The sequence below is a fragment of the Aedes albopictus genome, chromosome 1, assembly GCF_035046485.1.
Source record: "Aedes albopictus strain Foshan chromosome 1, AalbF5, whole genome shotgun sequence".
Lineage (NCBI taxonomy): Eukaryota > Metazoa > Arthropoda > Insecta > Diptera > Culicidae > Aedes > Aedes albopictus.
The window spans coordinates 250,062,796-250,083,775 of NC_085136.1; the positions used below are offsets into that span (position 1 = coordinate 250,062,796).

General features: G+C 39.3%; 1 long non-coding RNA gene across 1 annotated transcript; it reads left to right on the plus strand.

Moving 5' to 3' along the window:
• Positions 1-974: 974 nt before the first annotated feature.
• LOC134285565 (uncharacterized) lies at positions 975-19,235 on the plus strand. Its single transcript, XR_009996475.1, has 2 exons — positions 975-4,597; positions 4,871-19,235. It is a non-coding gene; the product is annotated as an uncharacterized LOC134285565 (long non-coding RNA).
• The last annotated feature ends 1,745 nt before the right edge of the window (positions 19,236-20,980 follow it).

Here is a 20,980-nt window from a genome sequence, read left to right on the forward strand (position 1 = left end):
TATGTGTGTCGTCATAAAAGTAAATTATACGGTGATTCATGGGGTAAAAAAGGAATGCCAACCATCACTTCGGGTTTTTTATGTTTTAAACGTTGTGTGATTCTATAAGCCTTTTTATACATCATGGTGGTAATTAATAGGACATGTTGAAAAGGTTATAGCATTCAAAGAGTATGCTGTCACAACAAAACTTAATAAAATATCACTTGTTATACTGATCCATCAGAATACCTGCCATTTCTTTACGTAGTTTTCTTGAGCTGAGAAGCGGGCTTTGTTCCAGTAGGGCCCTTACACCAAGAAGCATAATGTAAATATATACCACCTACAATATCATTTCATCATGGTTACAGTTTTTTGGTTAAATATTTGATCAAACCAAACTTATTTATCCACTTATGAATGTCTTTAAAATTTTCGTAACGGGACACCATGTCTACGTACCCATTGTAACGTTTAAGATAAAGCGTCGATCAAGGTAACCCATATGTTGGAAGAAAGGTCTCCACGAGTACTAAGAGAATCCTGAAAATCATTTTTCTAAAGTTCGTAATAAATTAGTTATTACAACAAATGTGCTATTTTCGTAACGGGACACCATTAAATTGCGGCTATTACAAAAAGTGTTTAAAACATATCTAAAATGGTTTTTTTTTATGAAAAGTTGCTTTGGGTGTATAAAATACACACTATTATACTACATTTACAAAAAATAGGTATAATGTTTTTGAAAGACCTGTGCGCCGCCGCGCCACGCCGCCGCCGCCGACACTTTTTGTCTCACGCCGACGCCGACCGAGGTATCGGCGGCGCGCCATACGCCGATATTTGTCACGCCGCCGTTTTTCGTTTTTCGCGCCGGTGATCAGTGCACGAACAAAATTAAGTTTATATAAAGTTGTGATAAATTCTCACAATTACTGTCATAAAAGTTTGACTGCAATAATTTATTTCTCATCTGTAAATGTAATAGGGAATCGCGCCATTTGGACGGTGGCTTCTATATTCGTCTGTTTTCCACTATAACTCAGTCAAATTTGAACCAATTGACACAACTTTTGGAATGTGGTGAGATAGGTATAGTATCTACCCGTGTACAACATTTCAAGTCAATTGGTTCATAATTGACTGAGTTATAGTGGGAAACAGACGAATATAGAAGCCACCGCCCAAGTAGCGCGATACCCTACAATCATTAATGAAAGAGAAACTCAATTATTCATATTCGGTTACTTTTGCAGTTCTAGACGCTAGTCAAAACCATGAGATTATGGATCGCATTTTAAAAATAATACTTTTATGAAAATATAAATAAAAAATAGAATACTAAAGAATTTGCCCTTATGAGATAAAAATTGAAAATAGTACGATCTAACAATTTAAAGTTTGATCATTTACTTCTCTCCAGAAGTTTTTGTTCAAAGATTTTTCCTGAAAGATGCAGTGATGCCTACAATTTTTTTTTATTGATTCAGGATTGATTTTTTTTTCAGAAGATCTCCCAGGAAGATCTCGACAGGAGCACCTTCAGGGAAAATTCCAGGAATTCCTTTAGAAATTATTTCTGGAGGATTCAGGGATGCCTTCTAGAGATACATCAGAGATTCATCCAGAAGAACCTCAGGGTATGATAAATTATTCAGGGATTCCTTTTGAATTTCCTTCAGGCATTCCTACAAAAGTTTCCTTAGGAACTAGTCCAGAAGTTTCCTCAGAGATTCCTCCAGGACATCCTTCACAAATTCCTCTAGAACTCAAAAAAGGGGTTTCTCCTGACGTGCTGTAGGTATCGCTCAAGGGATGCCTTCAGGTGTTCAATAGTCATAAATGCCTCCAGGAGATCCATCAAGAATTTCGTAAGAAGTTTCTTCAGGAATTCCTGCTCTTTAGAAATTAATCTAGGGGTTCTTTCAAGGATTCTTCCAGGAATTTCAGGGATTCTTGATTTCCCATAGAATTCCTTCGGAGATTCCTCCTGGAATTCCTTCGGTGATTTTTCCGGGGATTCCTCCTGAAATTCGTTCGGGGACTTCACTTAGAATTCTTTTGGGGATTCCTCCTGAAGTTCCTTTGGGGATTTCTCCTGGAATTCCTTCGGAAACTTCTCCTGGACTTACTATGGAGATTCCTCTTGAAAATTCTTCGATTATTCCGGTTGAAAATAATTCTGAGATTCTTTCCAGAATTCCTTCAGGGGTTCCGTCTGGGATTCCTGCAGGGATTTCTCCTGAAATTCCTTCAGGAAATCCTTCTGGAGTTCCGTCAGGTATTCCTTCTGGACTTCCTTAATAGATTCCTCCTGGACCTCCTTAGGGGATTCTTCCTGGAATTCGTTCGAAGATACCTCCTGGAATAAATTCGAAGACTCCTCCTTGAATTCTTTTGGAGATTCCTTGTGGAATTCCTTCGGCGATTTCTCATAGAGTTTTTTTTTTGAGAATTGCTCTTGAAATTCCGTCGGGGGTTCCTCCTGAAATTTATACAGGAATTCCCACCGGAATTTCTTTAGAGATTCCTCCTGGATTTCTTTCGGAGTTTCCTCTTGGAGTTCTTTTGGTGATTCCTCTTCGAATATCCTAAGAGATTCCTCCTGGTATTACTCATGGAATTCCTCCAGGAATTTTTCATGGATTTCCTTCGGAAATTCCTCCTAGAATTCCTTCGAGGTTTCCTTCTGGAACTCTTTCAGTGATTCCTCTTAGAATTCCTTCGAGAATTTCTTCTGGAAGTCTTTCGGGATTCCTCTTGGAATTCCTTCGGTGGCTCCTCCTAGAATTTCCTGAGGAGTTTCTCTGGAACTCCTTCCGTGATTCCTTCTTGATATTTTCGTTTATTCCTCCTAGAAATCCTTTGGGAATTCTCCTCGAATTCCCTTGGAAATTCCCACAAGAATTTTTTGAGGATTCCTGCTGGAATTGCTTAGTGGATTATAGCTGTAATTCCTTTGGGTTTCGTGCTAGAGTTCTTTTGGGATTTTTTTTTGAATTCCTGCGGAGATTTTTCCTAGAATTAATTCAGGGGGTTCCTCATCGAATTCCTATGAGGATTCCTCCTGGATCTCCTTCGGGGATTCCTCCTAAAAATCCTTCGGGGTTTCCTCTTAAAATTTATCCAGAGGTTCCACATGGAATTACTTCGAGGATTTCTCCTGGAATTTCTTCGAAGATTCATTCTAAATATCCTTCCTGGACTTCCTTCGTGAATTCCTCCTGAAATTCTTTCGGTATTCTCTTGATATTCCGTCGTGGATTCCTCCTTTAATTCCTTCAGGGTTTCCTCCTGGAATTCCTTTGGTGATTCCTATTAGAATTCCTTCGGAGATTCCTCTTGAAATTCCATCATCAGAAATTGAATTTCTTCGGTATTTTTTCTTAGCAAAGCATTCCTTCGATAAATTCCTCCTGGAATTTAGGGATTATTCCTAAAGTTTCTTTGGGGATTCCTTCTTAAATTTCTTTGGAGATTCCTCCTGGATTTCCTATGGGGATTCGACTTGGAATTCCTTCGGAACCTTTGAGGATTCCGCTTGGAATTCCTTCGGAGATTCCTCCCGGAATTCCTTGGGTACTTCGTTCTGGGATTCCTGCAGGGATTTTTCATGCAATTTCTCTTAGACTTCCTTCGAAGATTCCTTCTGGAATTTCTTCGAGGATTCTTCCTGGAATTCCCTCAAAGATTCTTCCTATAATTTATTATGGGATTCTTTCTGTACTTCCTTCGAAGATTCCTCCTTAAATTTCTTAGAGGATTTCTCCTGATATTTCGTCGGGGGTCCCATCTGGAATTCCTTCGAGATTTCTCTTGGAATACCTTTGGTGATTCCTCAACAAATTTCTTCCGAGATTTCTCCAGGAATTTATTCTGGGATTTCTCCTGATATTCCGCCGGAGATTTTTCTGGAATTCGCTCTTGGATTTTTTTGGTGATTCCTTTTCTTCAGAGAGTCCTCCTGAAAATTCTTCGGGAATCCCTCACGGAATTCCTTTGGATTCCTCTTTGAATTCCTTCTGGGATTCTTCATAGAATTCCTTCAGGGATTCCAGTTGGAATTCCTTCGAGGATTTCTAGTAGAATGCTTTCAGCAATTCCTCCTAAAATGCTTTCAGGAATTTCTCCTGTATTTCCTTTAGAGATTCCTCCTGGGTGTTTTTCGTTGATTCCTCCTAGAAATCCTTAGGGAGGATTCCTTCTCGAATCCCGATGGGGATTCCTCCTGGAATTCCTTTGGGGATCATTTCCGTAATTCCCTTCGTATTGCTGCTTGAATACATTTGTGGAATCCACCTGGAATTGATTTGGGAATTCTTCATGGATTTCCTTCTGAAATTCCAATCAGGGATTTTTTCAGAAGTTTCTGCAGGAGCAGGGATCTCTCTAAGGGAGATTCTTGCACCACCAGAAATTCCTGCTGAAGTTCTTTCAGGGTTCCATACAGCATTTTCTGCAGAGATTAGTCCAGAATTTTCTTCATGGATTCCTCCAGGAGTTTCTTGGGGGCTTCTCCTAGAATTTCTTCTGAGACTCCTCCCTGAAATCATACGGGGATTCCTTAGAGTAAATAGTGCGACCTTACTATCGAATTTGATAGCTTCTGAAGGTGCTTCTTCTTCTTCTTCTTAATGGCTCGACGTCCTCACTGGGACTTGGCCTGCCTCGCTTCAACTAAGTGTTCTTTGAGCACTTCCACAGTTATTAATTGAAGGGCTTCCTTTGCCTGCCATTGCATGAATTTGTATATTGTGAGGCAAGTACAATGATACACTATGCCCAGGGAATCGATAAAATTTTCCCGACCGGAACGGGAATCGAACCCGCCATCTCCGGATTGGCGATCCATAGCATTAACCACTAGACTAACTGGAGACTGAAGGTGCTAAGATAATAAAACAAAAACTGTAGTATTTTATCGATATTGATTGCCTTTTATTTGCAATGGAGTAATGCAACATGTATTAAACTAAGGATACAAGTCATGTTAGAATAGGTCCAATTACTGGTCGCAGTGACGGACCCAAACAGAAATAATAAACAGGTATGCATTCAAACGTAATAGTTTATGTCATCAAAAGTCATGAAAAAGCTCAGACTACAAATTCTAGAGTGTAATGACAACTATTCTTTGCTTTGCCAATGTTGACATTATGGTCAAATTTTGGCCACGCCGATTCACGCCGCCGCCGCCGCCGCCGAAAGCTGCCACCGGCATAACGCCGATGACGCCGCCGCCGCCGGCCATAAATGGCCCTCACGCCGCCGCCGAGCAAAATATAATCGGCGCACAGTCATATGCAAGCAGGCATATTTGAAACTTATCAATGAAAAATTTCATTTTTCTTACATAAAATGCTATTACTTCACATAACTATTTAAATACGTTACCAGTAAAATTTTAAGTAAAACAAATGGTTTTCTTAAGATTGAATCTACCCTTTTTCATATGCTGGAAAGCTTGGGGCAAAACAATCACTTTGAAATTTCACACCCTTGGCGTGCATTTGTGCATTTCATGCGGGGATGGCAGGGCTGGTAGCAAGTCACTTTGTAGGGACTTGGCCACTTTTTTTGGGCTGGTCAATAAAAAGTCTCTTTTTTCAAGATCAGGTCACTAAAGTCACTATTTTCACCTAAAGAGTCACTTTTTCCAACTTTTTTGGAAAATTGAAAATATACGAATTGAAAAATGTTCAAGTTTTTATTTTCAGTGTTTAGTATATGCCTGTGATATCGTTATTAACATTGATTTATTGAAACAGAGCGAGACAGCGTTCGTACCCCCTGTTTGTGCCAGTATCCCGTTCACTCAAACAGCTCGAACTGATGTGCCTGCGGCTGTGGTTCAAGGAAACTAGTCGTATCTCCCATTAGCTCATTAAAACGCAAGCAAAAAAGGGATGACTAGTGTTCTTCAACCACATTTATGCACTCGAGCTCGAACAAAGTGCGAATATTTTTCTACGCGTCGATGAGAGTGCAGGCCTAATAGAGAGTCAGAGAGTCGCTATTTAGTGACTTAGTCACTTTTTTAGGCCCCAAAATAAAACTAACAACTTCTCTAAGAATGTCTGTAACTGTTATGAAATTTTCACCAAAAACTCTTTAAGCATGAGACATTTCAAATAAATTAGGAATTCTATTGTTTTCTTCTTGTAATGTTTCGGAAATTGTTCAAGAGCGGGACGTAGAGAAATATATCAGGAATTTCATCAAAATTGCTTGATAACTTTCTGTTATTTGTTTCCACAAATTCATTTTTTTAATTTTGAGAGGATTCTTGAAATTATATTTGAGAAATTCTTACTCAACCATCTTACTAATACATTTTGAGCCTTTATCTATCTATGTATTTCAAAAAGGTGTCCAAGAGTTTCATAAAAAATGTCGCCGTCGATGCACTGTCACAAAGCATGAAGATTGTAATATTTTTATTTTTCTTCACAGAGTTTTCTGTAGAAATTTTAGCAAATATCACTTAAAAATATACTCTTTAAGGCGAAACTGAACATATTTTCTCATTTTTTGGTTTTTGATTTTTTATTAACTGACGAAGCAATATTTTCAAAATCGGTTCTCGTACACATGTAGAGTAAGTATCAAGGTATCTCCTGATCTTTTTTTTTTTTCCTGATGGAAAAAGTTCTTCGTTTTTGCAGAAACCATTTTAAGCAAAATTTTGCAAAAAAAAAAGTGTTCTGCAAAAATGGAAAACCACCACAAAAAAAAGATACCTTGATCCACTCTCTACATGTGTACGAATCCCGGTTTTGAAAGTGTTGCTTCGTTATTCAATAAAAAAAATCAAAAACCAAAAAAAACGAGGAAATACGTCCAGTTTTGTCTTTATAAGTACTTCTATAAGTACGAAGGAAATACTTGAAATTCTGTTCATAGTAAATTATTCAGAATCTTGTTCAATAAACGTGCGTGTCTTCTCGAATTCCTGAAAAAAAAATGCCAAAATTTCTTCATTAACCTGAACATTCGTCAAAATTTTTCCTAAAAACTTTATCAAGATTTTTTTCAGAAATTCCACCAATGTTGCTTAAAGGGTTTCTATCGGAAACAACTAAAGAATCATTGTTGCCATACCCATCTAGTTCTGCACAATACATGTTAGAAAATTGTAGATACATGCAGCTTTGTAAAACTTGGAACATGAAAGTTTCTCTTGAAAACTTTTATTATGCCGTACCCCAGGGTTTTTTGAATTAAATTCGTTCAACAATGTTTGCTCACTAATCATATTTTTGTTCCAAAAGTAACTATTTAGCCACTTTATTGCTATCTGTAAGTCACTATTTGGTCACTATTTTCGAGAATTTGGTCACTTGAATAACTATTTTGACCATCAGTTCTCACTACCAGCCCTGGGATGGATCTTTTTAAACCGCAGCTTCTTCTGAAGCCGCCAGAAGGCACGACTTCCACTGATGATGTTCCAATTTCATTGTTGCCAGGCGTCAGTAAGGATCCGAGGTAGACGATTACCTCCATCAGCTCGAAGGCATTCCGTTCTATCTTCACATTACCGTGCCATGCCCTAATACCGTAACCTTAAGGATAAGGATGCTCTTCACTTCAAAGAGCCCTGGAAAAATCAATAATCCAAGTTTCTTGATTTTAAAAACGCTATATTATTGCTTATTGTGTGTATTATGTATAATAAATATATTTAATCCAATTCCAAATGTTTAATCCATTGTTAAAATCAAAATTGTAAAACATAGCATTGTTCCTAATACCGTGTATGTGACCCGTATACATTGGTGGTCCTTTGAATCATCACTACATCAATCATACTAAGTTCATACTTAAAAGAACCTGTGCGGCAAACGTTGCCTAGAGGTTTGTGCAATTGATTCATAAAATAAAAAGTATCAATAATATTTTCAGTTTGCAAGTTTTAGCCGAAACACGGTATTTGGAACACAAAAGGAACCATGCCCTAATACCGTGTATTGGTACTTTGCACTCATATTCTGTAAATATTTTTAATTGCTTGTTTTGGTAAATATGTGCCAAATTTATCACGGCTAACTTAAGCAGGTTTAATATGCTAATGAATGAACTAGTTACTCAGTTATAAAAATAATACACTTAGTAAAATATTTGAGTTTTTTGTCAAATACACGGTATTAGGAGGCACACGGTATTAGGGCATGGCACGGTACTACCAAAATGGATTGGGTCGTGTACGATTCCGTTTAGTTCCTATACCTAGTTCACCAGAAACCCTTACGCTGTTTTGCACACCGTCCATCTCTGTGCGGTCGATACTGTCGTATGCAGACTTTAAGCCGCTGAACAGGTGATGCGTCGGGACTTAGAATTCACAGCATTTCTGAAGCATTTGCCAAACGGTGAAGATCTAGTCCGCTGTCTACCGGCCATAGATGAAGCCGGCTTAATTTCTTCCCACGAACTCATTCGTTTCAGGTGACAGACGTGGAAGATGATCTGGGATAGCACTTTGTAGCCAGCATTCAAAATAAGGATTTTTCTGTCCGCGTCTTCGATGTGGACGTAGATTGTCGAGTTCAGGAACAGGATCAGTAATCTGTAATCGAGATTGGAGGTCCATCTTCTTATCGATCGTTTTATGTTCCGTCTTCATTCTGATTCGGCTTCGCTGCATACCAGAATCCAGCTGACCAAAAGTTTTCGCTGTGAACTACTAATTTCCTCGTTCATCCTATCTCTCGATTGGTGGGAGGCTTGACGATTCACCTGATCTTGAAGTGGAGTTCGATGGCACTTTGTCTATGCGACAAACCTGTAGAAAGTTAGCTTAAGACGTTTGCCTTTACTAGTGATTAGAAAGTTCTTTCTTTCTAAAGAATTTTCAATTTGACTTTATAGTTAGGTATGTGTATCAAGGATTGCTGAAATTCGTCTTCAACAATTGAGTCTAATACATTTTAACTTACCCTTATCTTTTTTTTTAATCTTCAGGTTCCATGCTTCAACCGACGGGTGGTCTGTTGCAACCTCAGCCGCTAAACGCCGTCAACAACAACTCGCTGCTCGGCAATGGAACAGCAGGTTCCACTGCGACGAAACCCACTGCTAACGTCGGCACCACCTGGAAGAACGCCGGCAACGTCAACATAGACCTGGACAATCTGCTCGGTAACGCCAAGGGCAAAAATGCCGGAAACGCACCCTCGATGAACCAGATGAAGAGCATCCACTCGAGTCCGGTGCACCAGATGCCAATGCCGCCGATGATGCAACCCAACAACAATCCCACAACTGCCTTTGGAGCATTTCCAGTTACACCTCAACCCACCACCAGCACCAGCACCATTCCAAGTGCGTTCATGGGCCAGGGCTTCATGAACAGCAGCAGCAATAACAACAACAACAGCAGTTCGCTAAGCTTTGGCGCATTTCAATGATCCACGGCGATGGGCGTCAGCGGCCACCGGGTCGAGGCGTTCTAAGAAGGGGTGATTCCCGTGGGTGACGTATTATTTCCATTCCCTCCCCGTTTTTTTTTGTGGAAATTCTTAAGTTAACAACAACAACAGCAGGATTAGATTGATTCCGATATTACGACTGCCGCTGGCCTATATATAATGCGCAGATTTAGGTTTTGGCACAGTGATGCACAGTGGGCAGAAACTGATGAAATCACTTGAATGTCGACTAAACAACGTTGTAATTGCGTTGTAATAGTGCGCAATGTTTACAACTTTCCGCTGATCAATGTCTGGTTTTGCTCGTTTGCCATGACAAACGCGCATAATGGCATTTGGCAAATCTTTCATGAGAATCTTGCTGACATTGGCGCATAACGTAGGTCAAAATTAATTTTCTTTCATTGTGAAGTGTGCCAAAATGTGTTTAACTTGATTTTGAACTATTGTTTTAGAATGATTTTATACTTTTATTATTTTCCATTGTAGGGGAGACTGGGGAGACTTGATCCCTTTTTCTTAATTTACCTGAAACTTTAAGAAAAACCACAAAACTAGATCCGATTTCCGTACAAAATGGCAGGTTAACATCTATTACAAATTAATACACAACAGAAGACCTTTAAATTATTGTTAAAGTTTTCAAAACTATGTTTTTATGGAGGCATGTCTTATGATGTATTTTTCAAAAATGGGTGACACTTGATCCCCCTTTGAGCACATGGTTTATTTAAAGGGAAAATAATTCCAGAGTCTTCCTATTCATTTTCTTTTCGAGTTTTCTTGTATTTTCGATGAATATGGAGTGTTTGAAATTGTAAGATTTCCTTAAATTTTTAAGGATATGGTTAATGGAAATGGGGAGACTTGATCCCCCTTTTCTTGGTTTGTACTAAAGTTATAATTATCTGACACATTTTATCGTTGAATAGACTAGAATTCCAAGTAAATAGAAGCTTCCGAGTAGAATTTTATTTTTCACATGTATAATGTGTGTGTAATCCTCGAGGGATCAAGTCTCCCCATGTCACTGTTGTGTATACTAAGCTGAATTAATTAAAATATGTTAACAACAGCCTTATTTGGATAAATAATTTTGAAAGTATTTTATTTAAACTATGTGCTGTGAAATTTAGACACGATTTGGTTCAATTTTCACAAAGTTATTGAGATTTTTCAGAATCGCCCAGAAGATTTCTGAAGGACTGAAAACAAACCATCAGCCGTTAAAAAATAATGCAATGTACAATCGAAATCACTTGTAGCCAAAACATAGTCGTTTGTCCAAGAGTAGTTTTGGAAAAAATATGCTAGAAGAAAAATGTTTTTGATTCCGAGCAAATATGGGGGGAACAAGTCTCCCCAGGGATCAAGTCTCCTCAGTCTCCCCTAATGTGACGATTATGCGTCTACTTTTTAGAGTATGTTGCATTTTTTATGTTTTCAGTAACTAATTTTACTTGATTTATCACCTGTTTTTACTATTGATTAAGCTAGTGAAGCAAACAGGAATAAAAGCTACTAAACTGCTATCAGGAGTTTATCAGTTTTCGACCACAGTGCCATTGATCCATGATGGCAAACAAAGAAAGTTTTCCATATATTTTTCCTTTTTGTAAATAGTTGTTAGTTCCCACAAGTGGATCCGGGAACATGTATGAACATGTTAACGCCAGTAATGTTAACAAAACAATATTAGCGAAATTAGTGATTGTGACATTTGAAGCAAGCATGCAATGCAGTATTCAGAATGCTTTTGATCCCCCACACCTATTCAAATCGAAACGAAGTGTGTTGTATAATCTTGTAAGTACGTTGATGGTGGAAACTCTATTCCTATCGAAAACTATATAACAAGTGATCACAAACAAACCATTGGTAGTATTTAACTCATTCCTCTTCAAAGCCTTTGGCACAAGGATCGTCTCAACAACACAAAAGAGAAACCAACAAAGAAGGGTCATGTTCGCTGCTATGTCAAAACATGTACATGTGCGAAAGGAATTATAGAGTACCTCTACAAGAGTTCTTGCATGAAAATTCTAGGAAAAGTTTGGAAATTACCAATTAGCAAATACCTACACAAAAGCTAAGAAAAAATCCTTTGTTGAATGCGTGAAATGTGATAGTTTAATAGACTTTCTTACTTCTAAATTCAAACTAGGGTTTTCACTTTTCTTATTTTGAACCATCCATAAAGTACGTCACGTTTAGAGAAGGTACGAATTCTTAAGCAATCCCGGAAGACGGGAAACCCCGTACGAAGAATTTATCAGTCCAGCGTGAAGTACTTAACGGATGTTCCTCTTCAGTTTTTGTTCTCCCGCCTGATTGCAAACAACACTAATTTGAGAAATAATCAGAAAAAAAACGGGAGATTATTAGCGTTTATCCGCGTTTTGAGGTGTTAAATTTTGTACGATTCAAAAGTGTTACATTGACGGGTTAAAAATCAAACTAAGTAAGAGTGATTGTGTCGTTTCTGTGGAAAAAAAAATCTAGCAAACTTTGAACACTTAAGGGTCATAAGAAGTTAGCAATGATGGTGAACTGTAAAGCGTGTGCCCTAATGGAAGATTTGTTGAACAGAAAACACGAGAAATCGAGAATAACAAAATGTGCACAGAACGCAATAATAAGCCTAAAACTATATTTGTAACAAACAATAGAACATGAACAAACACAGGGTACTTTGGAAACCGGTGAAACAACCACAGCAAGTTATCTACCAGCATTTATGTGTCACTTAAAAATGCCGATATAGCTGAATAGTGTATGCATTCAGAGGTGTAGTAGTACCAAAAGGAGAAGTTGATTTGCGTGTAACTTGGTAGGCGTTGCATTATCATTCATCTTCCCATCTTTTGTCTCTCTGAGATATTTCCCAACAAACATTTTTGATGTACAAGAGTGGAACAAACTGCTCGCAAGCCACCTTCAGCTTAAAACTGTTATTCAGCTAGTTCTGTTACTTAGGTTACTAGATATCTGTTCGATTATATATTTTAATCACTGACTTGACTTTAACCTTGGCACAAATCCCCAAACGGAGGATAACCTGCCTCTGGAGCTGACCTACTGAATAATCTGATGCTATTCAACATTCAAGATCCAGAATAGCGACTTTGGAAAATAATGGCTATCATCATGATGTAACTTGTGCACATCTGGTATTGTAAGACCCAGCATCCCATGATTTACTTTACGTTTGCTTTACTAATAGCAGTGCCTATGTCGATCTGGGTGCCGACATCGGTCGCCATTTGACTACCTACATATTGGGAACTTTAAACATTCTGTTTTGTTTGCCCAGCTATCGTAAAACTGGAAGGTTTCACCGTGTTTACATCCAACGATTCGATTGTTGACGTCATTGAACTAACTCTGCATATCAGAGCACCGTTGAGTCCATCGTGCGTTGTGCAGTTCTCTGTACGAAAATGCCTCGTACTGTGTTTCAATAAGGCCGACGATTTTCTCAGGGACACCCTTGCGCCTGAGGGCTCCTCCCCACATATCTGCGTGATTGAGACGGTCGGAAGCATTTTCGTAATCAATGAAGACCATGTAGAAAGATTCTTGGAATTCATTAATTTGCTCCTAGATGATACCGAGCGTGACAATATGGTCCACACATGATCGTGCGGTACGGAATCCTGCTTGCTGCCGGAGAGTTGTGTCAATCGCATACAGTCAGATCACCCTTTTTGGATATCTTTACTAAGACGGACGCCTTGCACCCAGTCGTCCGAAAATGTCGCGATTTTCCATATACTGTAGAATAATTGATGCAGCAGTTGTGTGGCTACTAAGGGGTCGCATATCGGCTGATATGCGATCGAGCTCTGGCTCTGTTCGAGTTCATCTTGAAAGTGCTCGAAACAGCTTTTCAACTGGTCAGCCGGGTCGATCAATAACCGTTCAGACATGTCGAGTTTATGGACATCTTCGTCGTGCTGAGACTGGCTTGGCGACGTTCACGCGGACGAAGTGCATCTGATTCGTCAACCAGAGAAGTTCCAGGCTAGCCTCAAATAGTACCAAGTACTCCGCTTCCGCTGAAGACAAGCTAACACACTGCTGTTTTCTTGCAGCCCAGCTGATGGATCATCTCCGAGTTTGAATATGAACCCAGAGTTGGATTTACGGTCAACCTTGCCGACGAAATCTTCTAGCTTACCGGTTCCACCGAGCTCAAGCTTCAAATTCGCTTCGATCAAGTTGGCTTCAGAGGGTTGACTGACCTTGCGCCCCAAGATGGACGCCGCCATCGCAAAATCGGGTCGGATGCATACCGCAACGTACAGCAAACCGCCAATCAGGCTTTAGTAGCACTCGCCGTTTGGCATTGCTTCCTCTTCCTATTGCTGCACATTTGGATATTCAGGGTCATCTTGCCTGTATTCCGAATATACTTGAATGCCTTCGACAGGTAATCCACTCCTTCTGTTGTCCAGACTTGTCCCGAACATATCGTCGATGTTCAGAAAAATGAACGACGTTACTATATCGACGTTCCGGATGTAGAGACACGGGTTTGCTTCGGATGGTTCATATCCAAGCCGCTTCAGTTTCTCATCTGGTTCCAGATGCGTCCCGTTTGCTTGAGCCCGTAGAGGCTACGCTTCAACAGGCATACCTCCTCCTGAGACCCGGTGTGATAGCTCTGGGGTTGTTTTCTCGACTTTTTGGGCATCTGCAGGGCTGTTACAGCTGACGCGGATTTTGCGTTTTTCGCGGTTTTTGCGTTTCGCGCGGATTTGGCGCGTTTTTGAAAATTTCGGCGCGGCTTTTGCGGAAATGGTTTTCAAATGCACTTATTTCAAATATGTAGACATGTAGCACAACACAATCAGGATAAATAAAGAACATTTCCATATTGGAGTTATGAATTTTGTGATTGAGTAAAAATAATGTTACTAGTCGCTAGCTTGGAGTGCTAAATAAGTTGCACTGCACTAAACGTTCAATTTTTGAAAACAGAGAAGTTCCTCTTCTGAATTTCGTAGTCAACTTCTTGAAGTCATTTCTGTCTTAACCCGGCTAAATTCTTGGATAGAATTTTTTGTACGGAACTTATTTAGTAATGTCTGAGGTTCGAAAAACACTGAATCATGGTAAGATTTCTGCATGAATTCTTAGAGTTTCTAGGTAATTCTGAAATCTGTTTTTTATGGAATTAGCTAATTTTGGATAAACTTTCTCACTGGATAAACTTTTGATTGAATTAGAAGAATCTCGTATAGAAAATCATTGGTTTTGTAGTTGACTCTGTTGCTTGTAGATCTTTTGTCGAATCGATTTTTGTTAAAAACTCTGGTAGAATTATCCTACAAATAAACTTCTGTTGTCACGGTAAAATTTATCTTTGATTTTCAATCGGAGCATTCGTTGAGAGGGGAGTAGCAAGCACAGTTAATAAAGGGTTTCTTGGTAGAATTGTGGAGGATTTTTTTTATATGAAATTATGAAGCTTTTGGAATCCTATGCAAGATATTCTTGCTGAAATATTTACTGAATTTCCAAGGTCGTGGTATGGGCAGAAACTCTTATCTTAATTTTCTAATAAACAATACTTTTCTGCATACCTTTTGCTCAAAGATGAGAACATTTGCCTGACGTTTTTTATGAAATGTTTCTAATAAATATCACCTTTAGATTTCATTCCTTTTGGTATTGGTGATTTATTTAATCAATGGATAACGCTAGAATCAATTACTCAATTTGTATCTTCACAAAAAATCTGAAAATTTTCTTGCAGTTCTCTCAAACGATCTTCTGAGACTTACTGCAGATTTTATAGCAGGATTGTTATGTTGTTATTATAATGTTGGTTATAATTATTTCAAAAAATTTCCATTTATGTAACTGTTTCAGGGAACAGGAAATCCTATTCTCGTAAAATAGTAGTCACCCTGATTGGCCAACAATCATAGAACTATTTATTCGAAACTTTTTATTACAATTTAAAAAAAAATTACCTGTTTGCAACATTTCTTGGTTGATGTAGAAGTTGCATGGATTAATCATAGTTAAAATCGGTTTTAACATTAGAAATGATCTTCATCAGGAGTGCAACAAAAAACATGCTCGAAAAATTGAAAAATTTAGGCTTTTTATGAGCTTGAGTCATCAAAATCATATGTTTTTGTACTGGCGCGGATTTCAAATGGCTTGACGCGGATTTTGCGGTTTCCAAATCAATAGTTTTGTAACAGCCCTGCATCTGTCAGACGGTATACAATTATAAAATGTTCATTGGCAGAGAAAGCTCAACTGTGGAAATGCTCATAGAAAACTATGCTGAGAAGCACGCTCTGTCTCAGTTGGAACGTTACGCTAAGATTTGATTTAATTTAGAATTTTCAGCCTTATGCAGTTTCATAATTTCAGCCTTTCGTGGATTCAACCTTTCGTGTGTTCAACCTTTTGTGATTCAACCTAATGTTTGCATCGCCACGTAGGCCTACGATCCGAAAAATTGCAGATGATTGACGAACTGGGTTCTGGGATGTCGTCCACAATCTGTGAACTTGAATACGAAAACATCGCAACCATGACGCCGCTGCTGGTCCTCCTCCCTTGGTGCTTTGGTTCGTTCTTCCGAGTTTCCTCTTAGTCCTGCGCCACGGGCTGTTCATAAACCACGTAGATCAAAATTTGATAATCTCAGACAAATTCCACCACCCCTACCCCTCGTAGACTTTTGTCCATACAAACATTTTGAAATTTGTATGGAGCGTAGACTTTGGCCAGACTCCCCTCCCCCCCAAAAAGTCTACGTGGTTTATGAACAGCCCCCCAGCAAACGGCAGTCCCTTTGCTTGTGTCTCCGAAAGCAGTTCGAAGATAGCTTGCATTTTCGTGATGTGCTTGTCGATTTTCTCGCCATCAGTGTAACGCATATCGCACAGCTTCTTGAGGCTCGAAGTTCCTTCTGAGGCTCTCCCAGGCTTCCCTCGACATGGTGGTGTCTTGAAACAGCTTCCGTTGGTTTGTTGAAGGTCCCATCCAAGAGATATCAGTCAGTGCCTGGGATGGGAAACCCAACAAACATTTTTGCTGTAGAAGAGTGGAACAAACCACTCTTAAGCAAACTTTAGAAACTATTATTCAGCTAGTTCTGTTTCTTGGGAAAGAAAACCTCGCCTGTTCTGTTTTGTTATTCCAACAGGTTTTGGGCCTAGGAACGCTCTGGTGGTGGTTCGGGAAGCGAGGAGACCAAGATGTGGTATCCAAGATAGGATGAGGAGGCCAATACCCAATGAGGTGTCAAGATGCGATGAGGCCGAGTGCCAATATTCGTTGAGATACCGAGAGGAGTGATAACCGTGTGGGACCTACGCTGAAAGCAAGAGGCAGAGGGTGCTGACTGATTGATAGACGCTGGAGCTGTTTGGCCCGGGGTGGAAGACGCATTGAACCAGGATGAGCTTGGTAGCCACTTTAGTAGCAGAAGTAGCTTTGAACCAGGAGCTTGTAAGCAGAATTAAGCTGGAACCAGGAGCAGTTTGTCGTTCCCTAGGTTTGAACAGCACCTCTTTGGTGAACAGACGCTCGGGACGTACCTCCTCGATCTAACTGAAGTCAGAAGAAAAACAGTGCCCAAGCTGCACTACCAGCTAAACTCTCGGCTGGCGGTCTTTGTTATTGATTGACCCGTGGAAGCATGAGATAGAAACTCGTGAGGACCAGAGTTATGTAGAGCGCTCCTTGCCGACTCACCATTTTGCAGCCCAAAAAATTGGTTCCAACTCGTAAAAACACTCATCGCTAAGAGACCCAATGTCAAATGTAGACTCTACTTAGATTTCCAAGAATAGGCAACGAGTCATTGAAAATATGATCAAAAGATGATAGTTACGCTCATTCAGCGAATGGAGTGTCACAAAAGTCGAAGTCGTATACCGAGGTGAGAAATCTCGACTCGAATGTAGTGACTCATCGAATGGAGAGTCACCTCATTCGAGTCGAGATTCCTCACCTCGATATACGACTCTGACTTTTGTCACGTCACTCCAATCGCAGAATGAGCACAAGTAGAGCAGGTTGTTTGAAGGCGTCGAAGAAAGACGAAAATATCAGCAATTTGCATTTGTTGCACAAAAAGTGGTACTAGGTTACTGCCGTGTGCAGCATAGTTGTCTCATGTTCTATGGGAATCTCTATCAATATGAGACAACTATGCTGCACACAGCAGGGTACTTGTCGGAACTTTTGCTATTTTTTTAATAGTTTATTCATTTTGTTTATGAAAACAAAGGCTGAAAAAGTTTGCCAGACATGTTTTTACACATTCTGTATAGAAATTCTCCGAGATCTACTTCAGCTTGTTTTCCAGATCACTAATATAACACTTCAGGAAAAACTCCGAAAACCCTCTCCATATATGAATGGCCGAAATCTTGAAGTCTGTCATTCTTGGGCAGACTCTGTCTAATAAATCGAAGTTGACGAATCAATCAAAACTAGCCTTTTGTGTAAAGCTGTACATATAGAATATCATATATTTCATTGAATGAATCGCCCATGCAAGTCATACTGCGCGTGTAATCCGATGTCACGTGCGTTGGTATAAATTCTAGTACTACACTATGGCGCGCATTCTACTACTTATAAATAGTTGACGGTGGTGGTGACTATAGATAAGCCTGCAAGAACGAGTTCTCGTGCAGCAGTTGAATAAACGCATTGTGAAATTTACTTTAATTAGTCAAACAAATTTTTCTAAACAGTATATGTTATCTATATTTTACATTAAACGTCCTATCAACGATGTGCAACGCGAATAAATGCGGAAACTGTTGAAGCCTTCTTTAGTGTAGTTTGATATCAGCTTAACGTTTCTCATTCATTGCGGAGCACATTGTTCACCACCCTAGAGCTTCCTAACCTAGTTTTTTTTTACATTTTGTTAGTTATCTATTCGTTTTGTATCTATTTTACTCAATTCTGTTATATTTACATAGTTTAATAACCACATTTCCATTAGTACTAGCATGATTATGCCTTCCGGATTGCATTCATACAACGCACCTTGTTACAAATGGACCGAAAGCAAAAACGCAACGTTTTAAACATATCGAGACGCACCTATTACAACTACTGCTATTTTTTAAATATATTATGTACCTTCAACAGAGCATTCGTTCGCTTTTCCCGGTAATTTTGTTTCACACAAAACTATTTTTGTCTATAGGGAAAAAACAATCCTGGCAAAGCTTCTCCTTTCGCCTCGATGTATGCTAAGATATTAGAGAAATGAAAAACAATGTTTAGGCTTAAAATTTGCAATCTAATTTTTGTCATTAACGCATATTATATTGTAAATGTTCACTGCTGTTGACAAACATACACATACATAGTACACACCTACTTACACATTTGCAATATAAGAAAATTACTAAATCATTAGCATGCGCAATTACCTTAGGTACCGATGCCCTTTGATCCCCGTTTTGCGATGTTATGTTTACAGTGCAGTAGTTGAATGATTGTTTCCAATTTTTTACGATAAATTTATGTGGGTGTTATGAGAGAAAAGTCCTATTTATTTCAGCGTTCTTTCCTATATTCCATACAACAAAAAACACGGTTGGAATAAATCATCAGGTGGACCTGTCCGCGCAGAAAAACACGAATCAATCAAAGTAGGAACACGACAGAGTGACAGGCACACAACCCTTTTTGGGAAGTTTTAGCGCGAAAGTGTAAATTAGATTTTCTAACATGAGAAAAAAAGGGCACACCGTGGAACATGAGTGAAGCAAAACTTGATATATTTGTTGACGAATAAAACTGAACGAATAACTAAATGTGGTCGGTCGCGTTAGTGGATTGTAGAACGAAGAAAAGAAATTCCTGTTAGGGTCAATCCGCTTACCTCGACATATCTGTATTAAGCTGTATCACAGAAATGTTTATATAGTAGTAATGATACAAAAGATGACAAAATGTTAAGGAAAATGGGTCAAAAAGGTAGAATTCTATTTCCGATCTCGGAACATAACACATAAGCATAGATAATTGTATATTTCATATGTAGTTGTTACTCCAAGACTCACCAGAATTACAGAACTTTTTATCAGGGGTTCCCTTGTAAGACATATAATAAAAACACTAATCCATTGTAATACGAAGAGCCGGACTCAACAGCCAGATACGATTTTCACGGAGGACCTGCAAGCGCTCGTTGTTTTCGAGCGTCGCATGCTAAGGACGATCTTCGGCGGTGTGCTGGAGAACGGTATGTAGCGGCTGAGGATAAACCACGAACTCGCTGCACTCTACGGCGAACCCAGCATCCAAAGGGTGGCCAAAGCTGGAAGGATACGGTGGGCAGGGCATGCTGTTATATTGCCGGACAACAACCCAGCCAAGTTGGTGTTCGCTACTGATCCGGCACAAGAAGGTGTGGAGCACATATAGCACAACGGACGTAAAAGGTGGAGCGTAATCTGATGAGCATTGGGCCTGACCGAGGATGGAGAGCGGCAACTTCAAACCAGGTATTGTGGCACTATTGTTAATTATATCTTATTTTAAATGTTGTATTGAACAAATATTGGGAAGTGGATTCATCTAAACAGGGCGTCTATTATGGGCATTTTTTAGCTATTACTCAGTCCATTCTCTAGATTGAGTTTAAATAGCATGAGCATGAGCATGAGCATGATTGACCGCCCGCGGTTGCTCCTCTGTTATTGCAAGGACAACTGCATTTACACAAAGAACCAACAGATAATGCTTGGGATTAGCTTTCTCTTCATTGTGTAAATGCTGCAATCCCAATACTTTTCAATAAGCAATACCAGCGCCGGCCGCGTCCGAATGCAGGTCAATTGAGGATAGGGAAGGAAATGATGACGTGATTCTCGCTTAGGCCAATAACCGAGGAATTCTCTGCGTTACTACGAGAAATCACTAGGAGTTTGGACAAGGGAAATGGAGATGTGTTGAGGATTTCGACGTGATAAACGAATGTAATGTTTTGATTCGCGATTAATAATGCGCTCGCGAAGAAATACCCTTCTAAACCTTGGACGACGAACGCGATCTATTGTTGAGGCACAACTCACCCTACATAAGTTATTCATTCGCAACTAAGGAGTACACAATGCTAAACACCGACGCATCTGTAGTTTGCGTTTCCGCGCGAGAAAATGCTGAACGCGATCGATTCACAAGTATTAACAAAATAACACGGGATAAATAAATCAGAAAGATCTTACCGCATGGTTCGCCGTCTATCTTTTACCGACCCTCTCTTTTTTCCAGAAATTCATGCAACGTTTATTTGAGTCAAAACATTTATTCATTTGGGCTAAAATATTACAAATGTCGACACCGAAGATGACGAACCATTCAAATTTTTGTGTACATGCAAAAAATGAAAGAAAAATATTTATTACCAACTAAATGTGCATTTGGAACTAGCGCCGACACATGACGTGACGAACTTTTCAATATTTGTTAGATAAATACACAAAACCCAGGGCAGAATTTTATACATCCTATAGCATTAATTATTGTGATAAAATGGAACGAGCTCACCAATAAACATC